Consider the following 20521-nt stretch of genomic DNA (forward strand, 5'->3'; position numbering starts at 1 on the left):
ATTCTCCTTAGCATTTGGTGTTGTCTGTGGTCGAGATTTTGTCTATTGTAATAGTTGTGTCATGGGATCTTATTATTGTTTTAATTTTCCTTTCCTTAATGAAGTATGTGGAGAATCTTTTCATGGTCATATTTGCCAGCTCTAGATTTTCTTGCAGCCCTCAGAGTCAAGGCTATGGTCATCACAGTGGTCATGTAATGTGGTGAGAGCTGGACGGCAAACAAGGGGGAGCACTGAAGAACTGATGCCTTTGAACTGTGGGGCTGGAGAAGACTCCTGAGAGTCTCTTAGACACCAAAGGGATCAAACCAGTCAATCTGAAGGGAAATCAATTCTGAATAATTTTTTGAAGGATTGATGCTGAAGCTGAAACTCTAGTATTTTGTTCATCTAATATGAAGAGCTGATTCATTGCAAAAGTCCCTGATTCTGGGAAATATTGAGGGCAGAAGAAGAGGCCATCAGAGGATGAGATGGCAGGATGGTATCACCAATGCAATGGACATGAGCTTGGGCAACTTCAGGAGATGGTGAGGGACAGGGAGGCCTGGTGTGCTGCAGTCCATGGGGTCACAAAGAACTGGACATTACTGGGCAACTGAATAGAACTCCAATACTTTGGCCACCTCGTGTGAAGAGTTGACTCATTGGAAAAGATCCTGATTCTGGGAGGGATTGGGGATAAGAGGAGAAGGGGATGACAGAGGATGAGATAGCTAGATGGCATCACCAACTCAATGGACATGAGTTTGAGTAAACTCTGGGAGTTGGTGATGGACAGGGAGGCCTGGCGTGCTGTGATTCATGGGGTGGCAAAAAGTTGGACACATTTGAGCAACTGAACTGAACTGGGCAACTGAACAAAAACAACATTTTATCTGATATTCTTTAAGTAGTTGCTTCAGATTGTTATTAGATTGCTTATATTTATACATAAATTAGCATTTCATATAGTTACTCATTAAGGCTGAAATTTTATTTTATCTGAGAGAATGGGAAAAAAAAACATGAATTTTGCCTTAGATGCAGATGACACTTTTTTCTACTAATTGCATAAAGTGATAACACTGAGTCAAGTAGTTTATAAAACATATGGAGCAATCCACAGATCGATCGATCACAAAATAGCAAATATCCTGTAATACTCATAGTTTCTATAAAATCAAAACCATTTTACATAAAATCTTTGTCTTTAAAGAATTGTTCAGTTCAGCCTCTCAGTTATGTCCTACACTTTTCAACTCCATGGACTGCAGAATGCCAGGATTCGTTGTCCATCTCAGACTCCTGGAGTTTGCTCAAACTCATGCCCATTGAGTCGGTGATGCCATCCAACCATCTCATCCTCTGTCGTTCCCTTCTCCTCTTGCCCTCAATCTTTCCCAGCATCAGGGTCTTCTCTAATGAGTCAATCCTTTGCATCAGGAGGCCAAAATATTGGACTTTCAGCTTCATCATCAGTCCTTCCAATGAATATTCAGGACTGATTTCCTTTAAGAAAAGTCCAAGGGACTCTCAAGCATTCTCCAACAGTTCAAAGCATCAATTCTTTGGGGCTCAGCTTTCTTTATAGTCCAACTCTCACATCAGTACATGACTACTGGAAAAACCGTAGCTTTGACTAGATGGACATTTGTTGGCAAAGTAATGTCTCTGCTTTTTAATATGGTGTCAAGGTTTGTTACAGATTTACTTCCAAGGAGCAAGCATCTTTTAATTACATGGCTGCAGTCACCATCTGCAGTGATTTTGGAGCCCCAAAATATAAAGTCTCTGATTTTTTCCATTGTTTCCCCATCTATTTGTATGAAGTGATGGAAGCAGATGCCATGATCTTAGTTTTTTTAACATTGAGTTTTTAGCCGGCTTTTCTCACTCTCCTCTTCTACTTTCATCACAAGGCTCTTCAGTTCTTTTTTGCTTTCTGTAGGGTGGTGTCATCTGCATGTCTGAGGTTATCGATTTTTCTCCCTTCAATCTTAATTCCAGCTTGTGCTTCATCCAGTCTGGCATTTTGCATGAGGTACTCTGCATATAAGTTAAATAAAGAGGTTGACAACCTTGACATAAACCTTTCCCAATTTGGAACCAGTCCATTGTTTCATATCTGGTTCTAACTCTTGCTTCTTGACCTGAACACAGATTTCTCAGGAAGCAGATAAGGAGAATTTTCCATAGCTTTTTGTGATGCATGCAGTCAAAGCTTTAGCATAGTCAATGAAGAAGAGGTAGATGTTAGAGAGTAGAATGCTGTCCTAGTTAATGATATTTTTTCCAGTTTTTTTTTTTTTTATGAGAATAGATTTTATTAGATTTCTTGTGTTTGTGCTTAGTTGCTTCAGTCATGTCCCACTCTTTGCAACACTGTATACTGTAGCCTGTAAGGCTCCTCTGTCCATGGGATTCTCCAGGCAAGAATACTGGAATGTGTGGCCATGACCTTTTCCAAGGGATCTTCCTGACCCAGGGATTAAACCTGTGTCTCTTACATCTCCTGCATTGGCCGGTGGGTTCTTTAATGCTAGCACCACCTGGGAAGCCCTGTTAGATTTCCTGTGAGTAGTGTAATAATCTGAAAATTAATTGTGGTTGAAAGCAAAAGGCAAAGGAACTTAAGGCAAAGAAAAAATAACTTAGGAGATGCAAGGACTAGTTTATTTTCCTTTCTTCTAGGATTTCAGTGGTTGAAACATTCTGATTTTGTAGACTTGTTATGAGAACAGTGATGTTTATAATGCCTACCCTAGGACATGGTTGGCCCTCAATTAATATTAACTGTATTTGAATTCTAAAGCTGACTTTACATAGGCTTTCAAGAAAGTTATTAATTCAGGTACTTCCTGAATGGTTCAGTGGTTAACACTCTGCTTCCCAATGCAAGAGGTCTGAAATTCATCCTTGGTCAGAGATTAAAACCCCATGTACTGTGTGGTATGGCTAAAAAAAAAAAAAAAAACTGATTCATACACGTTGAGTGATCATTAATTTTGAAATATTAGGGAAAAAAAAGTAGAGTCTGAAACTTGAAGTCCTCTAATGACATAATTTTTTTGTTTGTTTTGTCTATCTCTTTTTAACCTAACAAATAAAGGAAATCCTTAAAGATTTTGATCAGAGAAATTAAAGTATGACAGTTTTAATCTGCCATAATTTAACATATTTAAACTTACATCATTGGCAATTGATTGTATATGTGAATGCATTCGCATGAGTGTAATGATGAAGAGCATTTGATACAAATCCCCTAAAATTCAACTAGTCTGGATAGAAGACAAACATTTCCCTTCCTTTCAGCTGTTTTTTGGTGGTTATATGATCCTGATTGCTTTTCTGTATTGAATTTTGTAATTTGTATGTGATAATAAGTCTCTCAGTATGCTCAACTGGATAATTCTCTTTTTTCCTGACAGTTCACACAAATAGCAATAAACTTATCTGAAGCCTGCTGCTTTCTTTATGTCATTTGGAAATGAGTTACTGTTATATATTTTCAGCATAAATTGAATTTTGTCCTTTTAAACACGGATTTGAGTGGTCTTGTACTTCAGTGTTTTTTTTTTTTTTTTTTTCCCCTCTTATGTTACAGGATATTACTTAGTCCAAAGTGACACACTGTAGCAAGAGTACTATTTAAATCCTATTGCTATTGTGAAATCTGGGATTTGTTTCTATGGACACTGAGCCAAGCTAACAGTAAGGGTTTCATAGCCTAACATAGACTTAGGAACCTAAACGGTCTCTATTAAAATGAAGTGACTATAAATTAAGCAAGCACTGTGTATATTACACAAAGAACTAATTTATCAAATTTCCTCTACAGAAACATATTGAAAAATGATTAGAGCTTCAAGAATTTTTTTAAAGCAGAAAAGACCACTACTTACCCCAATCCTAATAACTATAGATTAATCATTTTGATGCTGCTACTAGCACAAACATGTGATAATAAGTTAGATATAATGAAAGATGACATATTTATTAATCTAGAATAAAATTGGTCCATTGGCTTAAGTGTGTGTGTGTGGTCCACCACTCTGTCTTATCTGACTCTTTGTGAGGCCATGGACTGTAGCCCAACAGGCTCCTCTGTCCACAGAATTTCCCAGGCAGGAATACTAGTGAGTTCCTACTACAGGAGATCTTCCTGATTCAGGGATCCAACCTGGGTCTCTTGCATTGGCAGGCAGGTTCTTTACCGTTTGCGCCACCTAGAGTAAAACTGCTGCTGCTAAGTCACTTCAGTCGTGTCTGACTCTGTGCGACCCCATAGACGGCAGCCCACCAGGCTCCCCTGTCCCTGGAATTCTCCAGGTAAGAACATTGGAGTGGGTTGCCATTTCCTTCTCTAATGCATGAAAGTGAAAGTGAAAGTGAAGTTGCTCAGTCCTAGGGGGTGATATAATAAGCATCTCTAGAAACAACATTCTCTGACTGTATGTCTATTAAAAAAAAATGAAGAAAAGAACAAAATGTTGGTATAAACTGAAAATATTTAATGAACCAGTTAAATTGTATAAAAGTGCTACATTAAGATTATTTTTTTTCTTCCTTCTATTTCAGTGGAAATATTGCTTTCCAATGTGGGTTTTTGTGAGGGTCCTTGCGCTTCCCTTGTGGTTCAGTCGGTAAAGAATCACCTGCAGTGCAGGAGACCTGGGTTCGATCCCTGGGTTGGGAAGATCCCCTGGAGAAGGGAAAGACTACCAATTCCAGTATTCTGACCTAGAGAATTCCGTGGACTGCAGAGTCCCTGAGGTCGCAAAGAGCCGAACATGACTGAGCGACTTTCACTTCACCAGGTCAAGATTCTTGTGTTCTGAGAAGAAGGGCATCTTTACTAATGTGAATCTGCCTTGCTTAATGTTTCACTTAGCCATCAACCTATTCATTCATTCTGGAGAGTTTCAGGTAGGCTGAGATTGATGTTGCATAAAGTTTCCTTCATCAGTGATGATTAAGTAAAGAAAGTGAAGTTGCTCAGTCATGTCTGACTCTTTGCAACCCCATGGACTGTAGCCTATCAGGCTCTTCCGTCCATGGGATTTTCCAGGCAAGAATACTGGAGTGGGTTGCCATTTCCTTCTCCAGTGATCTTCCCGACCCAGGGATCAAACCCGGGTCTCCCTCATTGTAGGCAGATGCTTTACCGTCTGAGCCACCAGGGAAGTACCCTATCAATGATGACTGACCTTTATTTATTTTCCTCAAAATTGCTGTAAAATAAATCTTAATGTACTAGTAATGTAACCTAATCATTACCCAATTGCTAGTCAAATACATAATATTACTATAGCAATCGTACATAATTTCAAATAAAATAATTCTAGAAAGCCTCATATGATCAATTTTCAACAATTTTAAATTGTATGAAACAGGATAATCATAAGTAAATATTAAAAAATAATTAAGACTTATAAAGGCTTATAACATCCAATGTATGTATATTTTAGACACACCTGGGGTTGTAGCAACCATCCCTGTTTCCCCAATCTTTTTATTTTTTCTGATTTCAGCTTGGTTTGCCTGAACTATTAAAGCAAGGCAAGGATTCTAAATTATTTTGGATGTCTTTGCAAATATTCATGTTTTTCTTTTTAGACCCTTTTACCAATCTTTTGTTTTACCTATCCCAAGTAGTATTACCTACTCCTTGCCAAAAAAAAAAAAAAGGTGCTACATTGGTGGCACACAAAAATTGCATGAGAAAATACTGAATCCTTTTAATCAAAAGAGAGAAGAAAAAAGTCTTTTGAAGTCTGCTTACTTTTAAATAGAAACAAATAATTATTGATGTGTATGTCAGAGTTTCAGTTAAGACTTAAATCAAATGTGACAATAGAAAATGAAAATCTGTTGTCTTTCTATATTCAGCTTTACTAGCTGATGAACATATTGGAAAATTGTGTGTTGTAGAAGTGGAAGACACATTTAGAGACAAATTTCCAGATAAAGCACCAAAAATCATCTGTTTGTTTGTTTAAAGCTATATTGTAAAGTCCAACCAACATCCTTGAGGATGAGCTCATATTTTAAATGAAGTAAAAATAATTGCTAAAATTAAGCAAAAAAAAATAGTATTTTAGACTACTCTATGGATTGAGGTTGGCATTAATTACATTATTAAAATATGCAAGTGGCTCATATAACTCAATACTAGAAAAACAAGCAACCCAATCAAAAAGTTGGCAGAAGACCTAAACAGACTTTTCTCCAAAGATATACAGATGGCTAAATAAACACATGAAAAATGTTCAACATCTCTTAATAGAGAAGTGCAAATCAAAGCTACAAAGAGACAGTACCTCACACCAATCAGAATGACCATCTTCAAAAAATATACAATCAATAAATGCTGGAGAGAGCATGGAGAAAAGGGAACACCCTTGCACTGTTGGTGGGAATGTAAATTGATGCAGCCACTGTGGAAGACAGTATGGAGATTTCTTAAAGAAAAACTAGGAATAAAACTACCATATGATCCAACAGTCTCACTACTGGGCAGATGCACTGAGGAAATCATAATTAAAAAAAGAAAAACAACATGTAGCACAATGTCCATTGCAGCACTATTTAAAAATTTAAAATAGCTAGGACATGGAAGCAACCTAAATGTCCATCGACAGATGAATGGATACAGAAGTTGTGCTACATATACGTATAATGGGATAATGCTCAGACATTAAAAGGAATGCTTTTGAGTCAGTTCTAATGAGGCAGATGAACTTAGAAGCTATTATACAGAGTGAAGAAAGTCAGAAAGAGAAAAACAAATGTCACAAATAAATGCATATATATGGAATACAGAAAGATGATACTGATGAACCTATTTGCAGGGAAGCAGTAGGGATACAGATACAGAGAACAGACTTGTGGACACAGGGCAAAAGGGAAGGAGAGGGTGGGACAAATGGAGGGAGTGGCATGGAAACATATTTACTACCATATGTAAACAAGATATGCAGTAAGAATTTGCTGTATGATTCAGGGAACTCAAACAGAGGCTCTGTGACAAATTAGAGGGATAAGATGGGGTGGGAGGTGGGAGGGAGGTTCAAGAGAGAGGGGATATATGTATACCTATGGATGATTCATGTTGGTATATGCAAGAAATGAACACAAAATTGTAAAGCAATTGCTTTTCAGTAACTCAGACGTATCCAACTCTTTGCGACCCCATGGACTGTTGCACACCAGCCTATCCTTCACTATCTCCCAGAGTTTGCTCAAATTCATCTCCATTGAGTTGATAATCCAATGCAACCATCTCAGCCTCTGTCTTCCCTTTCTCTTCCTGCCTTCAATCTTGCCCAGCATTAAGGGCTTTTCCAATGAGCTGGCCATTCACATCAGGTGCACAAATTATTGGAGCCTCAGCATTGGTCCTTTCAATGAATATTGAGAGCTGATTTCCTTCATTGGCAGGATTGATCTCTTTGAAGTCCAAGGGAATCTCAAGAGTCTTCTCCAACACCACAGTTCAAAGACATCAGTTCTTCAGTGCTCAGCCTTCTTTATGGTCCAATTCTCCCATCCTTACATGACTACTGGAAAAACCATACCTTTGACTATACAGACCTTTGCTGGCAAAGTGATATCTCTGCTTTTTTTTGTACACAATCTAAGTTTGTCACAGCCTTTCTTCCAAGGAGCCAGCATCTATTAATTTCTTGGCTGCAGTCACTGTCCTCAGGGATTCTGGAGTGCAAGAAAATAAAGTCTGTCATCTGTTTCCATTGTTTCCCCAACTATTTGCCATGAAGTGATGGGACTGGATGCCATTATCTTAATTTTTTGAATGCTGAGTTTTAAGGCAGCTTTTTCACTCTCCTCTTCCACTATCATCAAAAGGCTTTTTAGTTCTTCTTCACTTTCTGCCTTTAAGGTGGTATCATCTGCATATCTGAGGTTATAATATTTCTCCTGGAAATCCTGATTACAGTTTGAGCTTCATCTAGCCCAGCATTTCACATGATATACTCTGCATATAAGTTAAAGAAGCAGGGTGACAATATACAGCCTTGAAGTACTCTTTTCCCAATTTTATCCTAGTCAGTTTTTCCTTGTCCAGTTCTCAATTTTCCTTCAATTAAAAATTAAAAAATAACTTGATGCAATGAAAATTTATTACCAAATTTCACACTTAATTTATCATGTTAATCATGTATAATTTCTTATCATCATCTTGTAATGAAGTTGCTTGACAACCCCCGAAAATATAAAGCTACTAATTTATTTTCTGTGTTCCCATTCTCTTCTGAAAACCATGACAAAATGACAAAATAAGTTACAGTCATGTTGGTGAGAAATTCCTCAGTTGTTATATGTATAGTTTATTAACTTCTTTCTTCAAACAATAATTTTAATAATTATAGAATTAGCCCCAGAAATAACTATCAGTTATTTTTTTTTTTTGTATTGAAAACATCTACTTAACAACAACAACAACAAAAAAGCAGATGTAATAAAATGTCAAAACATGATTATCTCTGTAGGGTCACAGATGTCAATAATTATCTATGTCACAAGGATTGGACATCTTCCATTCATGCCCTCCTTGATTTTAATTGCCTGTTAACTCTATTCATCTTATATCACAAACGGGTGAGGGAATTGAAAGTGTTGATTGTCTTGATACTAGTTACTTATAAGCAAAAAGAAACAAAAAAATGAGATAGTCATGAAATGAAAGAATACTCTTTCTCTGAATAGTAATGAAGGACATAAATATAATGTAATATAAAAATATACCTTGTGTGTAGAGTCAAAAGTAATATTTCTATATTTTTGACTCTTCTTTTTTCAAAGTACAGAAACATCTAATCAACTGCTTTCTGCAATAATGAAAATGAACATAGTATAGTTCAAGATATATTTAAACACACATCTGAAAAAACTTTTGTGGGATAAATACCATTTATTGTTTTATTTTCAAATAAGAGGAAAGTGAGGCTTAAGAGTATACATTTTATTCAGAAACTCACATAGTAAGTGTAAAACTCATATATAAACTTCAAAACCCATTCAATTTCTAGTATATTATGAAACAGAGTGATGCCCCTGAAATGATGGATTAGTCAGAAAGTACAAATCCACAATTCAAATTTCACAAATGGAGCAGGTTAAGGTCTTTGCAAGTGTTTTGGCGACTATATTGCTAAAATGGAGTGGAGAGGAGTTTAATGTTGTTGAGGGTGAATCTGAGTTATGTAAGAAAGTCTGAAAATTGGGGATTGGGAGGTGTTGCAGCTCATCACTTGAAAATAGCTGATACTTGTGACGGATTTTAAGGAAAAGTGGTTTCCTGGGGGATGAGTATAGGCAGAGGAGGAGACTGAAAAGCAAGGGCCTGATAAGAAAAATAAATGAATGTATTCACATAATGCTAAGGTGGGGGTAGATGTAGGAATTTGGGAAGAGTCAACCTTAAGGAAAGTTATAAAGAAATCAGAATAAAATGATAGTGAAGTAGTAAATAAATAGGAAGCATTTTAGAATGTTGCAATTCAAGATTTAATGTTTGGGTCATGTTTACCAAAGAAGATACTGAATATTACATGTTTCATTATTACAGTATATATTTTCCACTTCTAGACATAAACCTCATTCAGAGGACATATTGTGTACCATATGAAAATCAGCAAAATTTCATGATATGAAATAACATGATTAAATAGACATATGAAGAATGGTTTTAAATTTATTACTAAGTAAAGTGTATTATTTTAAAGCAAGTAGCTTAAATGGATATTGAATATTAAGAAACTTTTAGTATGAAAAATATACTACACTTTTTCAAAACAAAACTCATTTTAGTAATCTTTGAGCTTATCACCATATAAACACTTAATATGTATTTAAACTGCAAAGCTATTGTCATCAAGATAGTATGGTACTGGCACAAAGACAGAAATATAGACAAATGGAACAAGATAGAAAGACCAGAGAGAAATGTACACACTTATGGACACCTTGTCTCTGACAAAGAGGGGAAAATTTACAATGGAGAAAAGACAGTCTCTTCAACAAGTGGTGCTGGGAAAACTGGTCAACTATGTTCAAAAGAATGAAATTAGAGCAAAGCTAAATAAAGGTATGTAAAGAGTGGGCTCTTGTAGAAAATAATTTCCATATAGTTTAAGTAGCTTTACTTTAAGTTTGACCCCAGTATAAGTTGCTATAGCACTTGAAAGAACAAAATTTAAAAACAGAAATGTTGAGAAATTAAAAGTGATGAAATTTAAATAGTGAGGTTCATGGTGATTTGGTAGTATTCTTGACTGCTGTTAAATTGATAGACCTAATACTTTTTCTGTGAGTCGTGTCCGACTCTGCGACCCCAAGAACTGTAGCCCTCCAGGCTCCTCTGTCCATAGAAGCTTCACATAATTTGCCTGGATTTCAGGTCAATAGGTATACATTTTTCCTCCTTAGTTTTATGTTAATTACATGTTTCTCCAAGTACAATATGCTTATGATGTGACATAAAAATGACAAAAGAAATTACAATGAAAAGTCAATAATCAGGTCTTTTTTGGTTCCCAAACACAGAGTGATTCATTAGAATCTACCTCTTTTAACTCTTTTCACTTATTTCCTCATACTTATCTCAATAACTCTGTAAAATATTTATACCTATTAACAACTGAGTTCTGTAAAATATGTGTACCTAACTTTTGATTTAACAAGTGCATTATTGTGATTCATAAATAAATATATAGATAGATAGGTACAGATGTAGATACAGATGTAGATATAGACATGGGGTTTTCATCTGTGTTTCTGGCACAGAGAGACTAAAGCCTTTGGGATTTCCTAAATGATTAAAGATATAATGTTGTCCTTTGTCATGAAGTGAACTTTGGGCCCCACCTAAGGATAGTTGCCCATCACCCAGGGACCCAGTCATGGCAATGGATTGGCGCTTTCATTTGCACCCCATGAGCTTCTGGGAGGGGAGAGGGGCTGGGAATTGGATTAATCCTCAGTAACCATTGATTTAATCAATCAATCATGACTATGCAATTGAGTTTCCATAAAAACTAAAAAGGATGGGATTTGGAGAGCTTCCAGGTTGGTGAACCCAAGGACACTTGGAGAGAGTGGTGCATTCAGAAAAGGTATGGAATCTCCTTGCCTTTTCCCCATACTTTGCCCTAAGTCAACTTCCATGTGGTTATTTCTGAATTGAGTAAAATATTTCTCTGAGTTCTGTAAACAAGTTCATGGAACCCAAAGAGGAGGTCATTGTAACCTCCAATCCATAGCCAGGTGGTACAGAAGCACAGGTAACAACCTGGACTTGCACCTGGTATCCAAAGTGGAGGTAAAGGTCAGACTTGTAGGACTGAGCCCTTAACTGATGGATCTGATGCTATCTTCAGGTAGATAGTGTCAAAATTAGGTTGGATATTTGGACACTCAACTGGTGACTAAGATTTTCTGAGTGGTGTGGAGAAACCCCCTCCCCGCATATACTGGAATGAGTCAAATTAGGTGCACAATCTTAATGACTTTAGACAAAGTTAGTTAAATTTATTTAAGTCGCTCAGTCGTGTCTGACTCTTTGCGACCCCATGGATTGTAGCCCACCAGGCTTCTCCGTCCATGGGATTCTCAGGCAAGAATACTAGAGTGGGTTGCCATTTCCTTTTCCAGGGGATCATCCTGACCAAGGGATTGAACCCAGGTCTCCCTCATTACAGGCAGACGCTTTAACCTCTGAGCCACCAGTACATGCTAATGACTTTAGACAATGAGGCATTAAATGATGCCTCATTTTATTTACCTAGTAAATAAATAATTAGTTCTTTTAGTTGTATTTCTGATGAGTTATAACATTGTTTTATTGAATATTATATTCAAACATATGTTTTTAAAGCAATAAACATTTAACATATCTCATAACTCTCCACATTTTAAGATATATATATATATATATATATATATGCCATCCTGTATTTGTCTTATATTTTCTTCTCTACTATTAAAATTTCCTAAGTGTTACACTTATAATTTTTCATCTTTAGTTCACTAATATATACATTTTCCCTAAAACCATAGTAAAATAAAAGTAGGAACTTCGATATTACTGTCCCATTTTCTACCACCACCCAATTTTGCTCCTGGAAAGTGTTGAGAAGATTATTGTGCACAGATCACTGGTCCCAGAAGAGGACTCTAAACACTTTTGCCCACTGCACCTTGGTATGAGATTCATTAAGAAGAACTCAACACAGTCAAGCAGTGGATAGACCGATGCTTATTGATACAGAGAAGAGACAGAGTAAGATCAGCTTCAGGAGTGTACATAGAAGCCTCAAGGCCAGCAGATTTCTCTTGGAGAACAACAGAACAACACAGGGAGATTTGTCTATATGAGCCCTCCTTGTTAAATGCAGATAGAACTGTTGGTCAGGGATCATATGTAGTGCATACTACAAGCAAAGAAAAAAAGGGCATCTTTTTAGCCTGAAACAGCCTAAGATATTTCCTCCTAAAGTGATAATCTCAGAACAGGCTTCATGGGTTTTTTAGCTCTTGAAAAGAAAGTGTTGCAAGCCCAAAGCCCAGTATTAACTGGCCCATTGGGTGCCAAAACATGAACAAGGTATATGAACAAGGAAACTGCCATTCCCAGCAGAAAGTCTGACTTAAATTCACTTTTCTTTTGTAAATGACTTTATTTTATACCATTCAACAACTTTTTAAGATCCCTTTATTGTTAACGTTTAAAATTTAATGAGAGATTTTGAGAGAGTTTGCTTTTCATGTTGATTATTGAGTATAACTTTTAGAAACAAATATGTGGTTTTCATATCTAAACATTTTTTTCTATTATTTCTTTAATCTTTATTCCTCCCAATATTTCCCATTCAGTCTTCTAGAGCTTCTTAATAGGTTTCAAATCTATGAATCATATTACTGACATTTTCCATATTTTTCTTTCTGTTTAGCTTTGAAATAAATTTCTTCAAATATAATTTAAGCTTTTTTATTTTTGACTATATATTTCAATATATATATAGATAGATGTTTATTATAAGCATACTTATATGTGTGCATATTTCAGTATTTTTTATATACATACATATGTTATTGTGTATATAAATTTTTCAACAGTAAAAACAACTTAGATACCCATCACTTGACAAGCAGATAAATTATATCTCATGTCTATACATTCCACAAACATAATCATCATACATCAACTTTAAGAAACTAATCTTGAGTGAGAAAATGCAAAATGAGACATATAGAAATATTAAAAAGATGCATTATCTGGGAACAGAAAAACAATACTATGTATAGATATAAATGAGTTTTTTATTTTTATAATAGTACCTCTTGGAGAAGGAAATGGTATCCCACTCCAGTATTCTTGCCTGGAAAATCCCATGGATGGAGGAGCCTGGTGGGCTACAGTTCACATTTTTGCAAAGTGTTGGATATGATAGAGTGACTAACATACACACACACATGCACATGTGTATGCCACAAAATATGTATGTATATTACAATTATGGTTATCTAATGTAATGAAAAAGAATGGAAGAAAACAGAATAATTTGTGAAGGAAAAAATGCCATGAAATTTTAAAAAAAAATGTATTTTCATAGTTCAATGTTAAAGATTTTCTCTTTCTGTGGTTCAAATAACAAAATTCACCCAATTAATACAACATGGTCAACAAAAGAGTCCTAAATGCAGTACTTGGGTGCAATCTCAAAAATCACAGAATGATCTCTGTTCATTTCCAAGGCAAACCATTCAATATCATGGTAATCCAAGCCTATGCCCCAACCAGGAAAGCTGAAGGAAAGATGAAGAAGCTGAAGTTGAACAGTTCTATGAAGACTTACAAGACCTTTTAGAACTACACCCAAAAAAGATGTCATTTACATTATAAGGGACTGGAATGCAAAAGTAGGAAGAAAAGAAACACCTGGAGTAACAGGCAAATTTGGTCTTGGAGTACAGAATGAAGCAGGGCAAAGTCTAATAGAGTTTTGCAAAGGGAACACACTGGTCATAGCAAACACCCTCTTTCAACAACACAAGAGAAGACTCTACACATGAAGATCAGAAGATGGTCAACACTGAAATCAGACTGATTATATTCTTTGCAGCCAAAGATGGAGAAGCTCTATACAGTCAGCAAAAACAAGACTGGGAGCTGACTGTGGCTCAGATCATGAACTCCTTATTGCCAAATTCAGACTTAAATTGAAGAAAGTGGGGAAAACCACTAGACCATTCAGGTATGACCTAAATCAAATCCCTTATGATTATACAGTGGAAGTGACAAATAGATTTAGGGGACTATATCTGATAGACAGAGTGTCTGATGAACTATGGACTGAGGTTCATGACATTGTACAGGAGACAGGGATCAAGACCATACCCAGGGAAAAGAAATGCAAAAAAGCAAAATGGCTGTCTGAGCAGGCCTTATGAACAGCTGTGAAAAGAAGAGAAGTGAAACACAAAGGATAAAAGGACAGATATAAGCATCTGAATGCAGAATTCCAAAGAAAGCAAGGAGAGATAAGAAAGTGATCCTCAGTGATCAATGCAAAGAAATAGAAGAAAACAACAGAATGGGAAGGACTAGAGATCTCTTCAAAAAGATTAGAGATACCAAAGGAATATTTCATGCAAAGATGAGCTAAATAAAGGACAAAAATGGTATGGACCTAACAGAAGCAGAAGATATTAAGAAGAGGTGGCAAGAATACACAGAACTGTACAGAAAAAGATCTTCATGACCCAGATAATCACGACGGTGTGATCACTCACCTAAAGCCAGACATCCTGGAATGTGGGCCTTAGAAGCATCATTACGAACAAAGCTAGTGGGGTGATGGAATTCCAGTGGAGCTATTTCAAATTCTGAAAGATGATGGTGTAAAAGTGCTACACTCAATATGCCAGCAAATTTGGAAAACTCAGCAGTGGCCACAGGACTGGAAAAGGTCAGTTTCCATTCCAATTCCAAAGAAAGGCAATGCCAAAGAGTTCTCAAACTACCGAACAATTGTACTCATCTCCCACGCTAATAAAGTAATATTCCAAATTTTGTAAGCCAGGCTTAGGCTGTACGTGAACCATGAACTTCCAGATGGTCAAGCTGGATTTAGAAAAGGCAGAAGAACCAGAGATCAAATTGCCAACATTCGCTGAATCATCAAAAAAGCAAGAGAGTTCCAGAAAAAAACATCGATTTCTGCTTTATTGACTATGCCAAAGCCTTTGACTGTGTGGATCACAATAAACTGTGGAAAATTCTGAAAGAGATGGGAATACCAGAACACCTGACCTGCCCCTTGTAAAACCTGTATGCAGGTAGGAAGCATCAGTTAGAACTGGACATGAAACAACAGACTGGTTCCAAATAGGAAAAGGAGAAGGTCAAGGCTGTATATTGTCACCCTGCTTACTTAACTTCTATGCAGAGCACATCATGAGAAACGCTGGGCTGGAGGAAGTACAAGCTGGAGTCAAGGTTGCCGGAAGAAATATCAATAACCTCAGATATGCAGATGACACCACCCTTATGGTAGAAAGTGAAGATGAGCTAAAAATCCTCTTGATGAAAATGAAAGGAGGAGAGTGAAAAAGTTTGCTTAAAGCTCAACATTCAGAAAACAAAGATCATGGCATCTGGTCCCATCACTTCATGGGAAATAGATGGGGAAACAGTGGAAACAGTGTCAGACTTTATTTTTTTGGGCTCCAAAATCACTGCAGATTGTGACTGCAGCCATGAAATTAAAAGACGCTTACTCCTTGGAAGGAAAGTTATGACCAACCTAGATAGTATATTGAAAAGCAAAGATATTACTTTGCCAAAAAAGGTCCATCTAGTCAAGGCTATGGTTTTTCCAGTGGTCACATATGGATGTGAGAGTTGGACTGTGAAGAAAGCTGATCACCTAAGAATTGATGCTTTTCAACTTTGGTGTTGGAGAAGACTCTTGCAAGTTCCTTGGACTGCAAGGAGGTCCAACCGTTTCATCTTAAAGGAGATTAGTCCTGAGTGTTCACGGACGGACTGATACTGAAGCTGAAACTTCAATACTTTGGCCACCTCATGTGAAGATTTGACTCATTGGAAAAGACCTTGATGCTGGGAGGGATTGGGGGCAGGAGAAGAGGATGACAGAGGATGAGATGGCTGGTTGGCATTACCGACTCAATGGACATGAGTTTGAGTGAACTCCGGGAGTTGGTGATGGACAGGGAGGCCTGGCGTGCTGTGATTCATGGGGTCACAAAGAGTTGGACATGACTGAGCGACTGAACGGATACTAAATACATATTAATTTGTGTTCATTAAATTTGTCATCACTGTTACAGAGCAAGGACTTGAGCTGTCTGACCTGCATAGAGGCCATTTTGCAGTACTGCATTTTTGTAGAAACAGCTCTATTCAGAAGGTGACCATCAAGGAGACAAGAGGCAGGGCTTAAATACAAAATCCAAATTGTTCCTAGTAGTAACTCAACAGAATGCCATCATTCCATTTGGTGGATTATCTGAAGTTCTAAATGGGAATTATTTTGAGGAAAAGAAAAAAAAAAAAAACACATGCCAGTGTTTGCTTCAGAAGCATATACACAAAAACTGTAATTATAAAAGAATCTTAGCATGGTACCCGTGCAAGAATAACATGTTATTTTGTGAAGCCGTCTCTATTTTTTATTGTTTATTCACTCCAGAGTTTTTGTTAAGGTAATGAAAAATTTTAAGAATAGATAGTGGTGATTGTTGCACAATGTAATGAATGGAATTTGTATCACAAAATTTATTAAAATTTGTTAAGATAGCTAAGTATATATATATGCAAAATTTTTAAAATAGCTAAGTATATGTATATGCAAAATAAGCTTACAAAAGACACATTCATTTTGTAGAGATTTCATTATATGGCATCATTGTTCCCCATTCTCTTTAACTTTGTGAGAGAAAATTGAAAAATAATTAGAATGACAAGATATAATATATTATTATTTGATTTTTTCTTGTTTTAAAGTTGAGCAAGTATAATAGATTAATATATGGACTATACTGAAAAATAAATAAACCATCTGTAATGAAAGCCATGGTAGGACTTTTTTTTTTTAATCTCACAGGGTCATTTCTAAGAATGCATTATTTGTTAATAGAGAAAATATCTTCCAGTTTTAAATGCTGGTACATTCAGAATTTATTTCTGAGTCTCTTGCCTTTTCGCTAGAACTGTCTCCTCCCCAATTTCAATCTTCTTTTGCTAAAGAACCAAAATCTTTTAGTTCTGTATTTACAAGAAGTGAGGTTTGACATGTTATGAAAGTGAAAGTTGCTCAGTCATGTCCAACTCTTTGCAACTCCATGTTCTATACAGTCCATGGAATTCTCCAGGCCAGAATACTGGAGTGGGTAGCCTTTCCCTTCTTCAGAAGATCTTCCCAATCCAGGGATTGAACTCAGGTCTCCTGCATTGCAGGCAGATTTTTTTTTTTACCTTCTGAAGCACCAGGGAAATCCTTGAATGCTGGAGTGGGTAGCTTATCCCTTCTCCAGTGGATCTTCCTGACCCAGAAATTGAATTGGGGTCTTCTGTATTGCAGGAAGATTCTTTACCAGCTGAGCTATCAGAGAACCCCAGATATGTTATACCATAGTTTAATTTATATTTGTCTCACAAATAATGGTACAGTTCTATAACTGTTCTAAGGCCAGATATATGTTTATTAAACACAGAGGGTCATTTTTTGTTTTGAACTGCTTCATAACATATCACCGACACTGTCAGAAGATGACAGATTTAGTGTGATTAACTGTTCTTTTACTAGACATGCAAATTTAAATATGGTTTATTTTGCATTTGCTCAATTACTTAGACTACTACCAGTTTTCTAATATTGTCATGTCAGAATGTGGTTATGGCAACAATGCAACATTTAGAATAAGAAGAACTAGGTTTTTATTCATACTTTTTGTTCTTTATTTAGATCTTTCTAATTTAACTTTTTAAGTGCATTGTAAATTTTTCTGATAATAGCATGTGCTTAGCCTATCTACTTCTGTTAGCTTAAGAAATAACTAAAAAAAAAAAAAAAATCTTTGAAATGATTTTGTGCCCTAGGGGAAATCATTATAAATATTACTTGTGGAGTTTGGTATCATAGTAATTGTATAAAATTTTTTGAAATGAAACAAGTTACTGAAAACCCATGAACAAATTCACTGAAATAAAATGGAATTCATTACAAGAAACTGCAGAGTCACTCTTTTTTCCTATACTACCTTTCATTTGCCTCTTATCATTTTCATTTTCTAGTCTTATCCCTAAAGAAAAACAGATATTTCAATTCATCTACTGATAACAAGGACTGGTTGTATCTAGTGAAATGTATTACTGCTTTGATTTTTGCATAGTTCCTTTAAATTCTGCTAGTTGTTGTCCTCTTGGCATGTCCATTTTTCCTCTGGAGTCAGGATCACTATGATCTGTACTTTGATTTCATATTCATTTCCTTGCTGCCCCTTGCACTCTGCATAATGACATGGATGTCTGTCATGTTGAAGAAAGAAGATATTTTTTTGTGTACTTTAAAATAAGTGAATTTAGAGTTTTGCTGATACACATGTAAAAATAATATATGATGGAGTGTAAAATTAGTTTTGGTTAAATGGAAATTTTAAGTAATATTGAATTGTGTAAAGTTAATAATTAGGGTAAGGAAAAAGTCAGAGACAAGGAAAAAGAAAAAGGTACCAGAGTTAAGAGATTTAAATCTGTGTTTTTTTCTTGTTGGTGGTTTCCCTCAGTGGTTATAAAAACATCCCAATACATCTCATATGTACTATTTATTTATTGTGCACATGCTTCAAATTGTTTATGTCTATAAGAAGTTAATTATATACATATCCTTACAGAATGGGAAAGACTAGAGATCTCTTCAATGGAGGTGATGGAAATCCAGTTGAGCTGTTTCAAATCCTGAAAGATGATGCTATGAAAGTGCTGCACTCAGTATGCCAGCAAATTTGGAAAACTCATCAGTGGCCACAGGACTGGAAAAGGTCAGTTTCCATTCCAATTCCAAAGAAAGGCAATGCCAAAGAATGCTCAAACTACCGCACAATTGTACTCATTTCCCATGCTAGTAGAGTAATGCTCAAAATTCTCTAAGCCAGGCTTGAACAGTATATGAACCATGAACTTCCAGATGGTCAAGCTGGATTTAGAAAAGGCAGAGGAACCAGAGATCAAATTGCCAACATCTGCTAGATCATGGAAAAAGCAAGAGAGTTCCAGAAAAACATCTATTTCTGCTTTATTGACTATGCCAAAGCCTTTGACTTTGTGGATCACAATAAACTGTGGAAAACTCTGAAAGAGATGGGAATCCCAGACCACCTGACCTGCCTCTTGAGAAATCTGTATGCAGGCCAGGAAGCAACAGTTAGAACTGGACGTGGAACAACAGACTGGTTCCAAATAGGAAAAGGAGTAAGTCAAGGCTGTATAATGTCACCCTGCTTATTTAACTTATATGCAGAGTACATCATGAGAAACACTGGACTGGAAGAAACACAAGCTGGAGTCAAGGTTGCCGGGAAAATATCAATAACCTCAGATATGCAGATGACACCACCCTTATGGCAGAAAGTGAAGAGGAGCTAAAAAGCCTCTTGATGAAAGTTAAAGAGGAAAGTGAAAAAGTTGGCTTAAAGCTCAACATTTAGAAAATGAAGATCATGGCATCCGGTCCCATCACTTCATGGGAAATAGATGGGGAAACAGTGGAAACAGTGTCAGACTTTATTTTTTTGGGCTCCAAAATCACTGCAGATTGTGACTGCAGCCATGAAATTAAAAGATGCTTACTCCTTGGACGAAAAGCTGTGACCAACCTAGATAGTATACTGAAAAGCAGAGACATTACTTTGCCGACTAAGATCCGCCTAGTCAAGGATATGGTTTTTCCTGTGGTCATGTGTGGATGTGAGAATTGGACTGTGAAGAAGGCTGAGCACCTAAGAATTGATGCTTTTGAACTGTGGTGTTGGAGTAGACTCTTGAGAGTCCCTTGGACTGCAAGGAGATCCAATCCGTCCATTCTGAAGGAGATCAACCCTGGAATTTCTTTGGGAGGAATGATGCTAAAGCTGAAGCTCCAGTACTGTGGCCACCTCATGTGAAGAGCTGACTCATTGGAAAAGACTCTGATGCTGGGAGAGATTGGGGGCGGGAGGAGAAGAGGACGACCCAGGATGAGATGGCTGGATGGCATCATGGAATCAATGGACGTGAGTCTGAGTGAACTCCGGGAGATGGTGATGGACAGGTTGGCCTGGCGTTTTGCTATTCATGGGGTCGCAAAGAGTCGGACACGACTGAGCGACTGAACTGAACTGAACTCATATCTGTGTAAGGAATGCATCAATAATTTTTCCTAATATGATTTTAGGAAATGTAAGATATTTGCTTGCCGTATTACCCTTATTGAGCAAGGTAATTTAATAGTTGTGT

General features: G+C 36.6%; 1 non-coding gene across 1 annotated transcript; it reads left to right on the forward strand.

Moving 5' to 3' along the window:
* The first annotated feature begins 16597 nt into the window (after positions 1-16597).
* On the forward strand, positions 16598-16699 carry LOC128057908 (U6 spliceosomal RNA). Its single transcript, XR_008200363.1, has one exon. It is a non-coding gene; the product is annotated as a U6 spliceosomal RNA (small nuclear RNA).
* Positions 16700-20521: the final 3822 nt, after the last annotated feature.

The sequence above is a fragment of the Budorcas taxicolor genome, chromosome 12 (genome assembly GCF_023091745.1).
Source record: "Budorcas taxicolor isolate Tak-1 chromosome 12, Takin1.1, whole genome shotgun sequence".
In the NCBI taxonomy this organism is placed as follows: Eukaryota; Metazoa; Chordata; class Mammalia; order Artiodactyla; family Bovidae; genus Budorcas; species Budorcas taxicolor.